Raw genomic sequence first — 12,443 nt, forward strand, 5'->3', positions numbered from 1 at the left:
GCTTTTCCCTGGGATCGCTGGGAAGTGTAGTCTTCCCATGGCAGGCAATCCGGCTTCCGGGGCTGGAGAGGGGTCTGGGATGCCCTCTGCCGAGGTGGAGTCCGCCCTGCAAGGCCCTGGCGGGAAGGGCCAGACGGATGGAGAGGGGCACACCTCCCGTCTGTCAGTCTTTCTTTCAGCATGGAAGGAGCAACCACTGTATGCCAGGCACACTGCCAGGCGCTGGGGATACAGAGAGAAATAAACGGTGATTCTACACGGGACAGTTAAGTGATTCCTGCCGCGGTGGGGTTTCATACTGTACAATGTGGCATTAAGGAGTAGGGATTTGGAGGGACATCTAGGGGATCTGGGAAGACTCAGTGGGAGAAGGTGGTATTTAATTTGAGCGTTTAAAAATGGGTAGGATTTTCACGAGCAGAGATTGAGGGAGCAGGATGAAAGGGGATGGAAGAATTTTTCCAGGCTGCAAACCAGCGGAGCAGGGTCCAAAAGGGGAAAGTGCAGTTGTCTATTTTCTCCTGCGCCTGCGATCTGCGGGCAGGTAAGAGCCAGTGAGTCTTCTTCCATCTGAACCTGTTATGCCTTTGAGGCTCTACTTGCCTTGAATCCTAATGACCCCTCTGATTTTCTGCACCATCAGCCAGACTGAGGAGAAATGGCTGTTGATAGCTTTAAAGTGTTAACACTCCGAAAAGTATCTCTATATTAACTGGTAAGAGCTTAAAGCCTTGAACCAAAAGCGTTAGAGTTCTAATAGCTTAAAGGAGAAAAGCCGGTATGGTTTTAACAATATATTGTTTATCAAATGTGAAAAGCCATTGATAAAATTCAGCAGTTACTCTGATTTAATTTTTTTAAAAAATGAAAGGGAATCTTCTTTTTTCTTTTGAAAGGGAGTCTTGCTCTGTCACCCAGGCTGGAGTGCAGTGGCATGGTCTCAACTCTGCAACCTCCGCCTCCCGGGTTCACGCAGTTCTCATGCCTCGGCCTCTGAGTAGCTGGGATTACAAGCATGAGCCACCTTACCCAGCTAATTTTTGTATTTTTAGTAGAGATGGGATTTCATTATGTTGGCCAGGCTGGTCTCGAACTCCTGGCCTCAAGTGATCCGCCCACGTCGGCCTCCCAAAATGCTGGGATTATAGGCATGGACCACTGTACCCAGCCAGGAAGCTTTTTAAACAAGATAACAACAACAACAACAACAACAACAACAAAAGTAGTAATAACAGGCTAAGTTACTCCCATTTTTAAAGGCAGGCTTTGGAAAGGAAAGATCATTATCTCTACTCTTTTTTTTTTTTTTTTTTTTTTGAGACGGAGTCTTGCTTTGTTGCCCAGGCTGGAGTGCAGTGGCTGGATCTCAGCTCACTGCAAGCTCCACCTCCCGGGTTCAGGCCATTCTCCTGCCTCAGCCTCCCGAGTAGCTGGGACTACAGGCACCTGCAACCACGCCCGACTAATTTTTTGTATTTTTAGTAGAGACGGGGTTTCACCGTGTTAGCCGAGACGGTCTCGATCTCCTGACTTTGTGATCTGTCCGCCTCGGCCTCCCAAAGTGCTGGGATTACAGGCATGAGCCACCGTGCCCGGCCGATCATTATCTCTACTCTTATCCTACACGGTTCAGAACAGTCTGATTGACTCAAAAGACAAGAAAATGGAAAAAGTGTTATATATGTTGGAAAGCAAAGGAATCATTAGTTGCAGATTATATGATATGGATAGAAAACCCTAACCAATAAGGTGATTAGACACAAGTTAAAAAAATCGAAATCAAAATAGAGAAATATATGTATAGGAATTGTAGATATGATAGAAATGGCATTCATATCAGAGGAAAATGGATGCATTATTCAAAAACTGTTGTTGGGACGTCTGGCAGCCCATTTGGAAGGAAAAAAAACCAAATCCAATTTCGTTCATGTGAAAATAAACTCCAGATAGATTAAAGAATTTAACATTAAAATAAAACTACAGGAAAAATAGGATATTTTCATGATCTTATATTGAAGAAGACCTCCCTAACAAACCCTAGAAGGTAAAGAAACCCAAAAACTGGATGGATTTGATGACTTAAATATTTAAAACTTCTGTAGAATCAGAAGTATTCCAGTACTACCAGTGTTCTAATTCTGGTTCAATTAGTAACTGGGAGAGCCCACCCTGGTTACTTACTTTTCGAGTCTTTTTTTTGTTTGTTTTTGAAACAGTCTCGCTTTATGACCCAGGCTGGAGTGCAGTGGCTTGATCTCAGCTCACTGCAACCTCCTCCTCCTGGGTTCAAGCGATTCTTGTGCCTCAGCCTCCTGAGTCTCCCTCTGTCACCCAGGCTGGAATGCAGTGGCACGATCTCAGCTCACTGAAACCTCCGCCTCCTCAAGCGATTCTCCTGCCTCAGCCTCCCAAGTAGCTGGGACTACGGGCACGCGCCAGCACGCCCAGCTAATTTTTGTATTTTTAGTAGAGACAGGAATTCACCATGTTAGCCAGGCTGGTCTTTAACTCCTGACTTCAAGTTATCTGCCCGACTCAGCCTCCCAAAGTGATGAGATTACAGGTGTGAGCCACCTTGCCTGGCCCCCTTTTGAGACTTGATTTTATCATTTGTAAAATGGAGATAATGATATTAATAGTTCAAACCTCAAAAGGTAAGAATTCGATGAGACAATCCATGTAAAGCATTTAGAATGGTGTCCAGCATATTGTAAGTGCTCAATAAAGGTCAGCTATTAGTATTATTACTGTTGCAACTACTGAGAAAACTGACATTTACAAAGTTAAAAGATTAGTCACAGATTAACCACACAATAGAGACAAAGGGCTAATGTTTATAATGTGGAAACAGCTTCTGCAAATCAAAATAAATCCCAAACAACCTGATAGAAAAATGAACAAAGGGTAAGGGCAAAGAGTGAGGAAAAACAACAAAAAACAAACAAAAAAAAAAAAAGAAAAAGAAAAATGAACAAAGAATGTGAACAGTTAATTCATAGAAGAAATTCAAATAGATGATAAACATAAAAAAACATGAAAAAAGCTTAACTTCATTAATAGTTGAAAGAACACAAAGTAAAACAGTAGATTCTTTGTTCCTTTTTCTTTCTTTCTTTTGTCTCCTCTCAGATTGGTAACATTTGGTATTGGTGAAGGTATTGTTTGGACTGTAAATTATTCCATTTTTGGAGAGTAATTTGCAATGCCTATTAATATGTTCAAAATGCAAACTCTTTGGGCAATGGCATTTCTAGGACCCTTTCCAACAAAAACAACAATATTTCAGCAGTGTGTACTATAGCAAAACCTTGGATTCAAAACAAATGAAGCTGGGTGTGATGGTTCACGCCTGTAATCCAAGCCACCTGGGAGTCTGACGTGGGAGGATCGCTTGTGGCCAGGAGTTCAAGAGCAGCCTGGAGACAGAGCAAGACCCCATCTCTTTAAGCAAAACCAAAAATAATCATCAAGCCTGTAATCCTAGCACTTTGGGAGGCCGAGGTGGGTGGATCACTTGAGGTCAAGAGTTTGAGACCAGCCTGGCCGACATGGTGAAACCCTGTCTCTAATAAAAATACAAAAAAATGGCCAGGCGTGGTGGCTCACACCTGTAATCCCAGCACTTTGGGAGGCTGAGGTGGGTGGATCACCTGAGGTCAGGAGTTTGAGACCAGCCTGGCCAACATGGTGAAATCCTGTCTCTATTAAAAATACAAAAAAATTAGCCAGGCATGGTGGTGGGTGCCCATAATCACAGCTACTTGGGAGGCTGAGGCAGGAGAATTGCTTGAACCCAGGAGGTGGAAGTTGCAGTGAGCCGAGATTGCACCACTGCACTCCAGCCTGGGTGACAGAGCAAGACTGTCTCAAAAAAAAAAAAAAAAAAAAAATTAGCTGGGTGTGATGGCACATGCCTGTAATCCCAACTACTTGGGAGGTTGAGGCAGGAGAATCACTTGAACCTGGGAGACGGAGGTTGCAGTGAGCTGAGATTGCGCCACTGCCCTCCAGTCTGGGTGACAGTGAGAATCGGTCTCAAAACAAACGAACAAAAAAAATAAATTAAATAGGGAACAAGACATTTGTTCAATGAAATCCTAAGTAACCATTAAAAACAATGGGATAGCTTCTTATGAAGTGGCCTTCCAGGCTGGTGTGCAGTGGCACAATCTTGGCTCACTGAAACCTCCACTTCCCAGGTTCAAGCAATTCTCTGCCTCAGCCTCCTGAGTAGCTGGGATTACAGGCGTGTGCCACCATGTCCGGCTAATTTTTGTATTTTTAGTAGAGATGGGGTTTTGCCATGTTGGCCAGCCTGGCTAATTTTTGTGTTTTTAGTAGAGATGGGGTTTCACCACGTTGGCCAGACTGGTCTCGAACTCCTGACCTCGTGATCCACCCGCCTCGGCCTCCCAAAGTGCTGGGATTCCAGGTGTGAGCCACCGTGCCTGGCCTATTTATGACAAGTTAAAGAAAGCGCATGTCAGGGGCCTGACGTGGTGGCTCACGCCTGGAATCCCAGCACTTTGGAAGGCCGAGGCGCGTGAATCAGGAGTTCAAGGCCAGCCTGGCCAAGATGGTGAAACCCTGTCTGTACTAAAAATACAAAAATTAGCTGGGCGTGGTGGCGGATGCCTGGAATCCCAGTTACTCAGGAGGCTGAGGCAGAGAATTGTTTGAACCCGGGAGGCGGAGGTTGCAGTGAGCCAAGATCGCGCCAATGCACTCCAGCCTGGGTGACAGAGTGAGACTACGTATCAAAAAAAAAAAAAAAAAAAAAGCACATGTTAGAACAATAACATTATGATCTCGTTTCCGTAAAAATTAAAAAGAATGGGCTTGTGCATATATGCATAAATACGTGTGTATATACATTTACATCTGCATAAGCATAAAAAAATCTGGAAGATAGCACCCACAGTGTCAACAGTGGTTTCCTTTGAAGCGTAGGGTTTAATTTCTTCCTTAGTTTGCTCATTTGTTCATTCAGTAAATGTACATTGAGCGCCTACTACACGCTAAGCACTATTTTAGGCACTGAGGATACAATGATATGTAAAATCCCTGTCCTCATGGAGCTTACACTCTAATGCAGGAAGACAGACAGTAAAGAAATAAAATTATAGTATCTTGGATGGTGACACGTGCTATAGGGAAAAATAAAGTAGAGAAAGGAGATGGGAGGGCGGTTTGCAGTTTCAAATAAAGTGGATTGAAAGTGTAGAGGGAACATTTTATATCTTTGTATCCTTAAATAATTGGTAGGATTATCAAGTGTTTTCCTTTCTTATCATGTGAGCAGTTTTCTGTATAGCCCAAATAAACAGTATAAAAAAGAGAATAAAAAGTTATTTTTTTCCCAGAATTAAAATGCTTGTTTATTTATTTGTATTTAGAGATGGGGTCTTGCTCTGTCGCTCAGGCTGCAGTGCAGTGGCATGATCATGGCTCACTACAGCCTTGACCTCCTGTGCTCAAGTGACCCTTCCACGTCAGCCTCTGTAGATGAGACTACAGGTACACACCATCAAGCCTGGTTAAATTTTTGGGTTTTTTTTTTTTTTTTTAAGAGGTTGGGTCTCACTATATTGCCCAGGCTGGTCTTGAACTCCAGGCCTCAAAGGATCTTCCTGCCACGGCCTCTCAAAGTGTTGGGATTACAGATGTGAGCCATTGCTCTCGGCTGTTACTGTTTTTTGATTAACATTGTAATTGTACATGTTTATGGAGTACAATTTGATATTTTGATACACATGTATGTTGCATAATGATCAAATCAGGATATTTAGCATGACCACCACTTTATTTATGTATTTATTTATTTTTGAGGTGGAGTCCTGCTCTGTTACCCAGGTTGGAGTGCAGTGGCGTGATCTTGGCTCACTGCAACCTCCACCTCCCAGGTTCAAGGGATTCTCCGGCCTCAGCCTCCTGAGTAGCTGGGACTATAAGCTTGTACCACCACGCCTGGCTTTTTGTATTTTTAGTAGAGATGGGGTTTCACCATGTTAGCCAGGATGGTCTCGATCTCCTGACCTCATGATCTGCCTGCCTTGACCTCCCAAATGCTGGATTTATAGGCGTGAGCCACCGCGCCCGGCCCACTTTATGCATTTATAATTTCTTTGTGGTAAGGACATTCAAAAGTCTCTCTTCTAGCTATTTTGAAATATACCGTATCAGTGTTACTCCTAACCATTGTCACCCTACTGTGCAATAGGATACCGGAATTTATTCCTCCTTTTCCTTTTTCTTTTTTTTTTTGAGACAGAGTTTTACTCTTGTTGCCCAAGCTGGAGTGCATGGCACGATCTTGGCTCACTGCAACCTCTGCCTCCTGGGTTCAAGTGATTCTCCTGCCTCAGCCTCCCAAGTAGCTGAGATTATAGGCATGTGTCACCACGCCTGGCATATTTTGTGTGTGTTTATATATATATATATATATATATATATATATATATATATATATTTTTTTTTTTTTTTTTTGAGATGGAGTCTTATTCTGTCACCCAGGCTGGAATGCAGTGGCGTGATCTTGGCTCACTGCAACCTGCACCTCCCATGTTCAATCAATTCTCCTGCTTCAGCCTCCCAAGTAGCTGGGACTACAGGCTCATGCCACCATGCCCAGCTAATTATTTGTATTTTAGTAGAGACGGGGTTTCACTGTGTTGCCCAGGCTGGTCTCGAACTCCTGAGCTCAGGCAATCTGCCCACCTCAGCCTCCCAAAGTGCTAGGATTACAGGTGTGAGCCACTGCATCTGGCCTAACTTTGTATTTTTAGTAGAGACGGGGTTTCTCCATGTTTGTCAGGCTGGTCTTGTACTCCTGACCTCAAGTGATCCACTCACCTCTGCCTCCCAAAGTGCTGGGATTACAGGTATGAGCCACCGTGCCCGGCCTGTTCCTCCTAATAGTAACTTTATACTCTTTGACCAACCTTTTCCCAACTTCTGCTCTCTTTTCCTCAGTCTAGTAACCACTGTTCTACTCTCTGTGAGATCAGCTTTTTTTAATTCCACGTGACTGAGATCATGCGGTATTTGTCTTTCTGTGCCTAACTTATTTCACTTAACACCATGTCCTCCAGGTTCATTCATGTTGTTGCAAATGGTAGGATTTCATTTTTTTTTTATGGCTGAATGTTATATCATTGTGTATATATACCACATTTTCTTTTTCCATTCATCTGTTGTTGGACAGCTGGGTTCATTGCATATCTTGGGTAGTGTAAATAATGCTGCAATTAACATGGGGGTGCTGAAATCTTTTTAACATACTAATTTCATTTCCTTTGGATATATACTGAGTAGTGGGATTGCTGGATTGTGTGGTAGTTCTATTTTTAATTTTTTGAGGAACCACCATACAGTTTCCATGGTGATTGTACTAATTTACCGTCCCACCAACATTTTAAGTATTCCCTCTTCTCCATATCCTCACCAGCCTTTGTTTTCCTTTGTCTGTTTTATTGTAGCCATTTTAACTGGAATGAGATGGTATCTCATTGTGGTTTTGGTTTGCATTTCCCTCATGGTTAGTAATGTTGAACATTTTTTCATGTACCTGTTGGCCATTTGTATATCTTCTTTTGAGAAATGTCTTTTAAGGCAGTTTGCCCATTTTAAAAATCCGGTTATTTGGTTTTTTTCTCTTGTTTTGGCTGTTGAGTTGTAAGAAAAAGTTCTAATAGTGGTTTCTGACCTAGGAGTAGGGAAAAAATTTGTCATCAATTCTTTCCTATCTTTGAAATATGACCGCTAAATGTTCATCTTTACTGTAGAAGATAACCTATGAGTGAAGTCCTATCTCTCCTCTTCACTCATTGGGTATATTACTGGTATATCATTTAGTGTGTCAGGCTGGGCACAGTGGCTCATGCTTGTAATCCCAGCATTTTGGGAGGCCGAGGCAGGCAGATCGCCTGAGGTCAGGAGTTCAAGACCAGCCTGGCCAACATGATGAAACCCCATTTCTACTAAAACTACAAAACGTAGCCAGGTGTGGTGGCGCATGCTTGCAGTCCCAGCTACTTGGGAGGCTGAGGCAGGAGAATCACTTGAACCCAGGAGGCAGAGATTGCAGTGAGCTGAGATTGCACCACTGCACTCCAGCCTGGGCAACAAACTCCCTCTGAAAAAAAAAAAAAAAAAAAAAAAAGGCGGGGCGCGGTGGCTCACACCTGTAATCCCAGCACTTTGGGAGGCCGAGATGGGCGGACCACGAGGTCAGGAGATGGAGACCATCCTGGCTAACATGGTGAAACCCCGTCTCTACTAAAAATACAAAAAATTAGCTGGGCGTGGTGGCGGGCACCTGTAGTCCCAGCTACTCAGGAGGCTGAGGCAGGAGAATGGTGTGAACCCGGGAGGTGGAGCTTGCAGCGAGCTGAGATTGTGCCACTGCACTCCAGCCTGGGAGACAGAGAGAGACTCTGTCTCAAAAAAAAAAAAAAAAGAAAGAAAAAAAAAATTAGTGTGTCATTTTTGTTATTTCCCCCTCAAAGTCTTACTTTTTAAATTATGTTTGCCTTGGGGGCATTTTATAAATTGGCTTGCATTTCTGAGTACAAACCTATGGGGAAACCTGATAAAATGCAAATTGTTGATTTGTGTGAAGGTAATCCTGTTAATCCCATAGTATCTCTTATTTTATTAGCTCTTCCCATGAGACAGCAAGGAACCCATGCTAAGGCACAAGAGTTAAGCATTTGGATGGCAATTAAAATCAACAGGGCTGGGCGTGGTGGCTCATGCCTGTAATCCCAGCACTTTGGAAGGCCGAGGTGGGTGGATCGCCAGAGGTCAGGAGTTCAAGACCAGCCTGGCCAACATGGTGAAACCTTGTCTCTACTAAAAATACAAAAATTAGCCTGGCATGGTGGTGACAGAGTAAGACTGTATCTCAAAAAACAAACAAACAAACAAACAAAAAACCAGATTGATTGCAAAGATTGCAAATTCTTAGATATAGGGACCAAGTCTACAAATGGTTTTTTGAATCCCTGTTTTGTGCAGGTTTGTGGTAGATGAGCTGGTGAGCCCAGAGTTCCTTCCCAGTCTAGTCCCTTTGGCCCCTCAGTGAGACATTTATTTATTTATTTATTTATTTATTTATTTATTTATTTTTGAGACAGAGTCTCACTCTGTCGCCCAGGTTGGAGTGCGGTGGCGTGATCTTGGCTCACTGCAACCCCTGCCTCTCGGCTTCAAGCGATTCTCCTGCCTCAGCCTCCCAAGTAGCTGGGACTACAGGTGTGTGCCACCACGCCCAGTGAATTTTTGTGTTTGTAGTAGAGACAGGGTTTTGCCATGTTGGCCAAGCTGGTCTCCAGCTCCTCACCTCAGGTGATCCACCTGCCTCACCCTCCCAAAGTGCTGGGATTACAGGTGTGAGCCACCGCAGCCTGGCCTATTTTTTTCTTTTTTTGAGACAGAGCTTCGCTCTTGTCACCCAGGGTGGAGTGCAATGGCGAGATCTCAGCTCACTGCAACTTCCACCTCCTGGGTTCAAGCGATTCTCCTGCCTCGGCCTCCCGAGTAGCTGGGATTACAGGTGCCTGCCACCACAACCAGCTAACCTTTGTATTTTTAGTAGAGACGGGGTTTCACCATGTTAGCCAGGCTGGTCTCAAACTCCTGACCTCAGGCGATCTGCCTGCCTCGGCCTCCCAAAATGCTGGGATTACAGGTGTGAGCCACTGTGACCAGCCAAGACTTTTAAAGAAGATGGAGAGGAAGGGGGACAATGATTTGTCATTTACAGTAAGAATAAAGGAAGTATAGGCATAACTGCTGCAGAAAGATTTAAATTTAAACATGATGAGGTCAATCTAAATAACAGAGAGGGAAACTCCAAAAGAAAATGATATTTATTTAGAAGTAGCATTGCAATAGGTATACATATGCCATAGAGGCTGGACAAGTAGGAATTTTTTTTTTTTTTTTTTTGAGACTGAGTGTTGCTCTTGTTGCCCAGGCTGGAGTGCAATGTTGTGACCTTGGCTTACCACAAACTCCACCTCCTGGGTTCAAGTGATTCTCCTTTCTCAGCCTCCCAAGTAGCTGGGATTACAGGCATGCACCACCATGCCAGGCTAATTTTGTATTTTTTAGTAGAGATGGGGTTTCTCCATGTTTGTCAGGTTGGTCTTGAACTCCTGACCTTAGGTGATCCACCTGCCTCGGCCTCCCAAAGTTCTGGGATTACAGGCATGAGCCACTGTGCCTGACTCAAGTAGGAGTTTTTTGTTTTTTTTTTAGATGGAGTCTTGCTCTGTTGCCCAGGCTGGACTGGAGTGCAGTGGCTTGATCTGGGCTCATTGCAACCTCCACCTCCCAGGTTTAAGCGATTCTCCTGCCTCAGCCTCCTGAGCAGCTGGGACTATAGGCGCGCGCCACCATGCCCAGCTAATTTTTGTATTTTTAGTAGAGATGGGGTTTCATCATATTGGCCAGGCTGGTCTCGAACTCCTGACCTTAGGTGATCCACCCACCTTGGCCTCCCAAAGTGCTGGGATTACAGGTGTGAGCCACTGTGCCTGGCAAAGTGCTAGGATTACAGATACGAGCCACCAGGCCCGGTCGATAGTTTTTGTTTTCAGGTATTCATGCATAAGAACCCTCTCTTCATGGTCTTCCCTGGCTCCATTTGTCAGGGTTTTAACACAAATGACTCTATTTTGATTTTGATAATTTTCACAAGGAATATGCTCTGTATATTCCAACAATCTGAGTTTCTCATCCTGGAATCAGCCTCTGAGTGACACTGGGACTATCCTGAGTCGGCTACGTCTCTAGAACCTATCAGGAGCGGCTCTATGAGCTTGGCCTCATCATTTTCCTCTTCAACTAGCAGCATCTCTATTTGTCTGTTTTTCAGTTTTCCTATTGATATAATGGCCAGAACTGTCTTTGCCCCTCTTAACTTCTCTAGGAGGTTGGAGACATGTGAAAGGAAGATTTTTGCCCTCCGTGCAGGCAAAACTAAAACTCTTCGGAATTATATTAGTAGCAACCTTTCTGCCAGACAGGGTGTGTGGAGGAGCTACACATTGTGTCACTTTTTTTCTTCTTCAACAGACTCTTTGAAATAGTTATGACAGACATTACTATCCCCATCTTGCAGACATACAAACTGAACCCTGGGCTTTGGTGAAAAGATGGATAGTAGAAAATAGGTTTAACTCCTGGTCAGGTGCTCACTGGTTTAATAGGAGCACAGGAGAGCCAGTTTTTTGTGGGGAGAGATGGGGAGTGGAGGCGTCTCCATTACCTTACATTCACAATTGTTTTGTTGATTAAAGGAACAATGGGTTGATTACTGATGACCACTGTATTATTCACCTGATGTTAATCATACTCCTGACAAATGATCAATTAGATAATTGGATAATTCACATGAATATAAATACTCTGCATAGTCCTTCTCTGTCCTGGCAGAAATCCTCACGTCTAAAGTCGGGGTCCTCTTTTTTTTTTTTTTTTTTTTTTAGTAGAGACGGGGTTTCACCATGTTGGTTAGGCTGGTCTCGAACTCCTGACCTCAGGTGATCCACCCGCCTCGGCCTCCCAAACTGCTGGGATTACAGGCGTGAGCCACCGCGCCCAGCCGATGAGGTTCTCTTTTAACCTCTTGCGGATTCCCATTATCTATCTTAAACTACGCTCCCATCGTGCAACGGAAAACGGACAGAGCTCCTGCGTGCACCGAAGGGACTTCGAGCCAATCCATTGTCAGAGCTCTCAGCCGGCGACCTATTGGCTCCGGCTGGAGGCGGGACTCTCGGTTGCTAGGCGGTACCTTTTCCGGAAGTGTTTGTTGCGCGCTGCAGGGCAACACCCCGGCGTCCCTGGAAGCGGGGGGAGCGGGTGGGTGTCGGGTGGCGTTGGGGGAGCTGCGCCTAGCCCAGAGCCGCGCCCGGAGCCTTCCGGGGTGGGGGATAGTTGAGGACCTCATCAAGGGAGGGGTTGGGCAGCGGGGAAGGGAGCGGGCGTGGTGGGGGACCGAGGCACGCTCTCGAGCCAACGAGCGTGATGCGCTCGAGTGTGGGCGGGGACTGAGGGAAGAAGTGAAAAACGGACTGCCAGGCGACAGTTCCTCCGTTTGAAATCTCGCCGGCTCCTGAGCGGGCCACCGGGCCCGGGCTGGGGGTCTGGCGGGTGAGTGAGCAGCGGGTCGGGACGCGGGAGAGGGGCACTGGGCACGGGGCGCTGGTTTGCTTGCTCTATTCATCGTCGGCGAGTGAGGCCAGGCCTTCCGAAGCTTGCTGGGATACTTCTGTGGCAGGCTCCCCCCCCCGGGTCCGAATCCGGGGCTAGCCCAACCTTATGCCATCTTTTGGCCAGCTAGGAAAGTTGGAAAGCTTTTTTGTTTTTTTCCTTTTCTTGCATTGATTTAAAAATCTCCCTCTACTTCTGGCACCGCTCTCCTCACTTGGCTT

The 12,443-nt window shown here is 45.1% G+C and overlaps 1 protein-coding gene across 16 annotated transcripts in view; it reads left to right on the forward strand.

Annotated features, from left to right (window-relative positions):
• The first annotated feature begins 5,391 nt into the window (after nt 1–5,391).
• CEP164 (centrosomal protein 164) overlaps nt 5,392–12,443 on the forward strand; it is a 91,901-nt gene continuing 84,849 nt past the window's right edge. For 4 of the 16 annotated variants that reach the window (XR_010127647.1, XR_010127648.1, XM_063671478.1 and 1 more), the window contains exon 1: nt 11,655–12,162. The gene's annotated coding sequence lies outside the window, so the exon portion shown is untranslated. Of the gene's footprint in view, nt 5,518–11,653; nt 12,163–12,443 lie in introns of those variants that run through there. The other 12 variants (XR_010127646.1, XM_054439946.2, XM_063671476.1 and 9 more) reach the window with 6 other exon arrangements.

Source organism: Pongo pygmaeus, chromosome 9, assembly GCF_028885625.2.
Source record: "Pongo pygmaeus isolate AG05252 chromosome 9, NHGRI_mPonPyg2-v2.0_pri, whole genome shotgun sequence".
Lineage (NCBI taxonomy): Eukaryota > Metazoa > Chordata > Mammalia > Primates > Hominidae > Pongo > Pongo pygmaeus.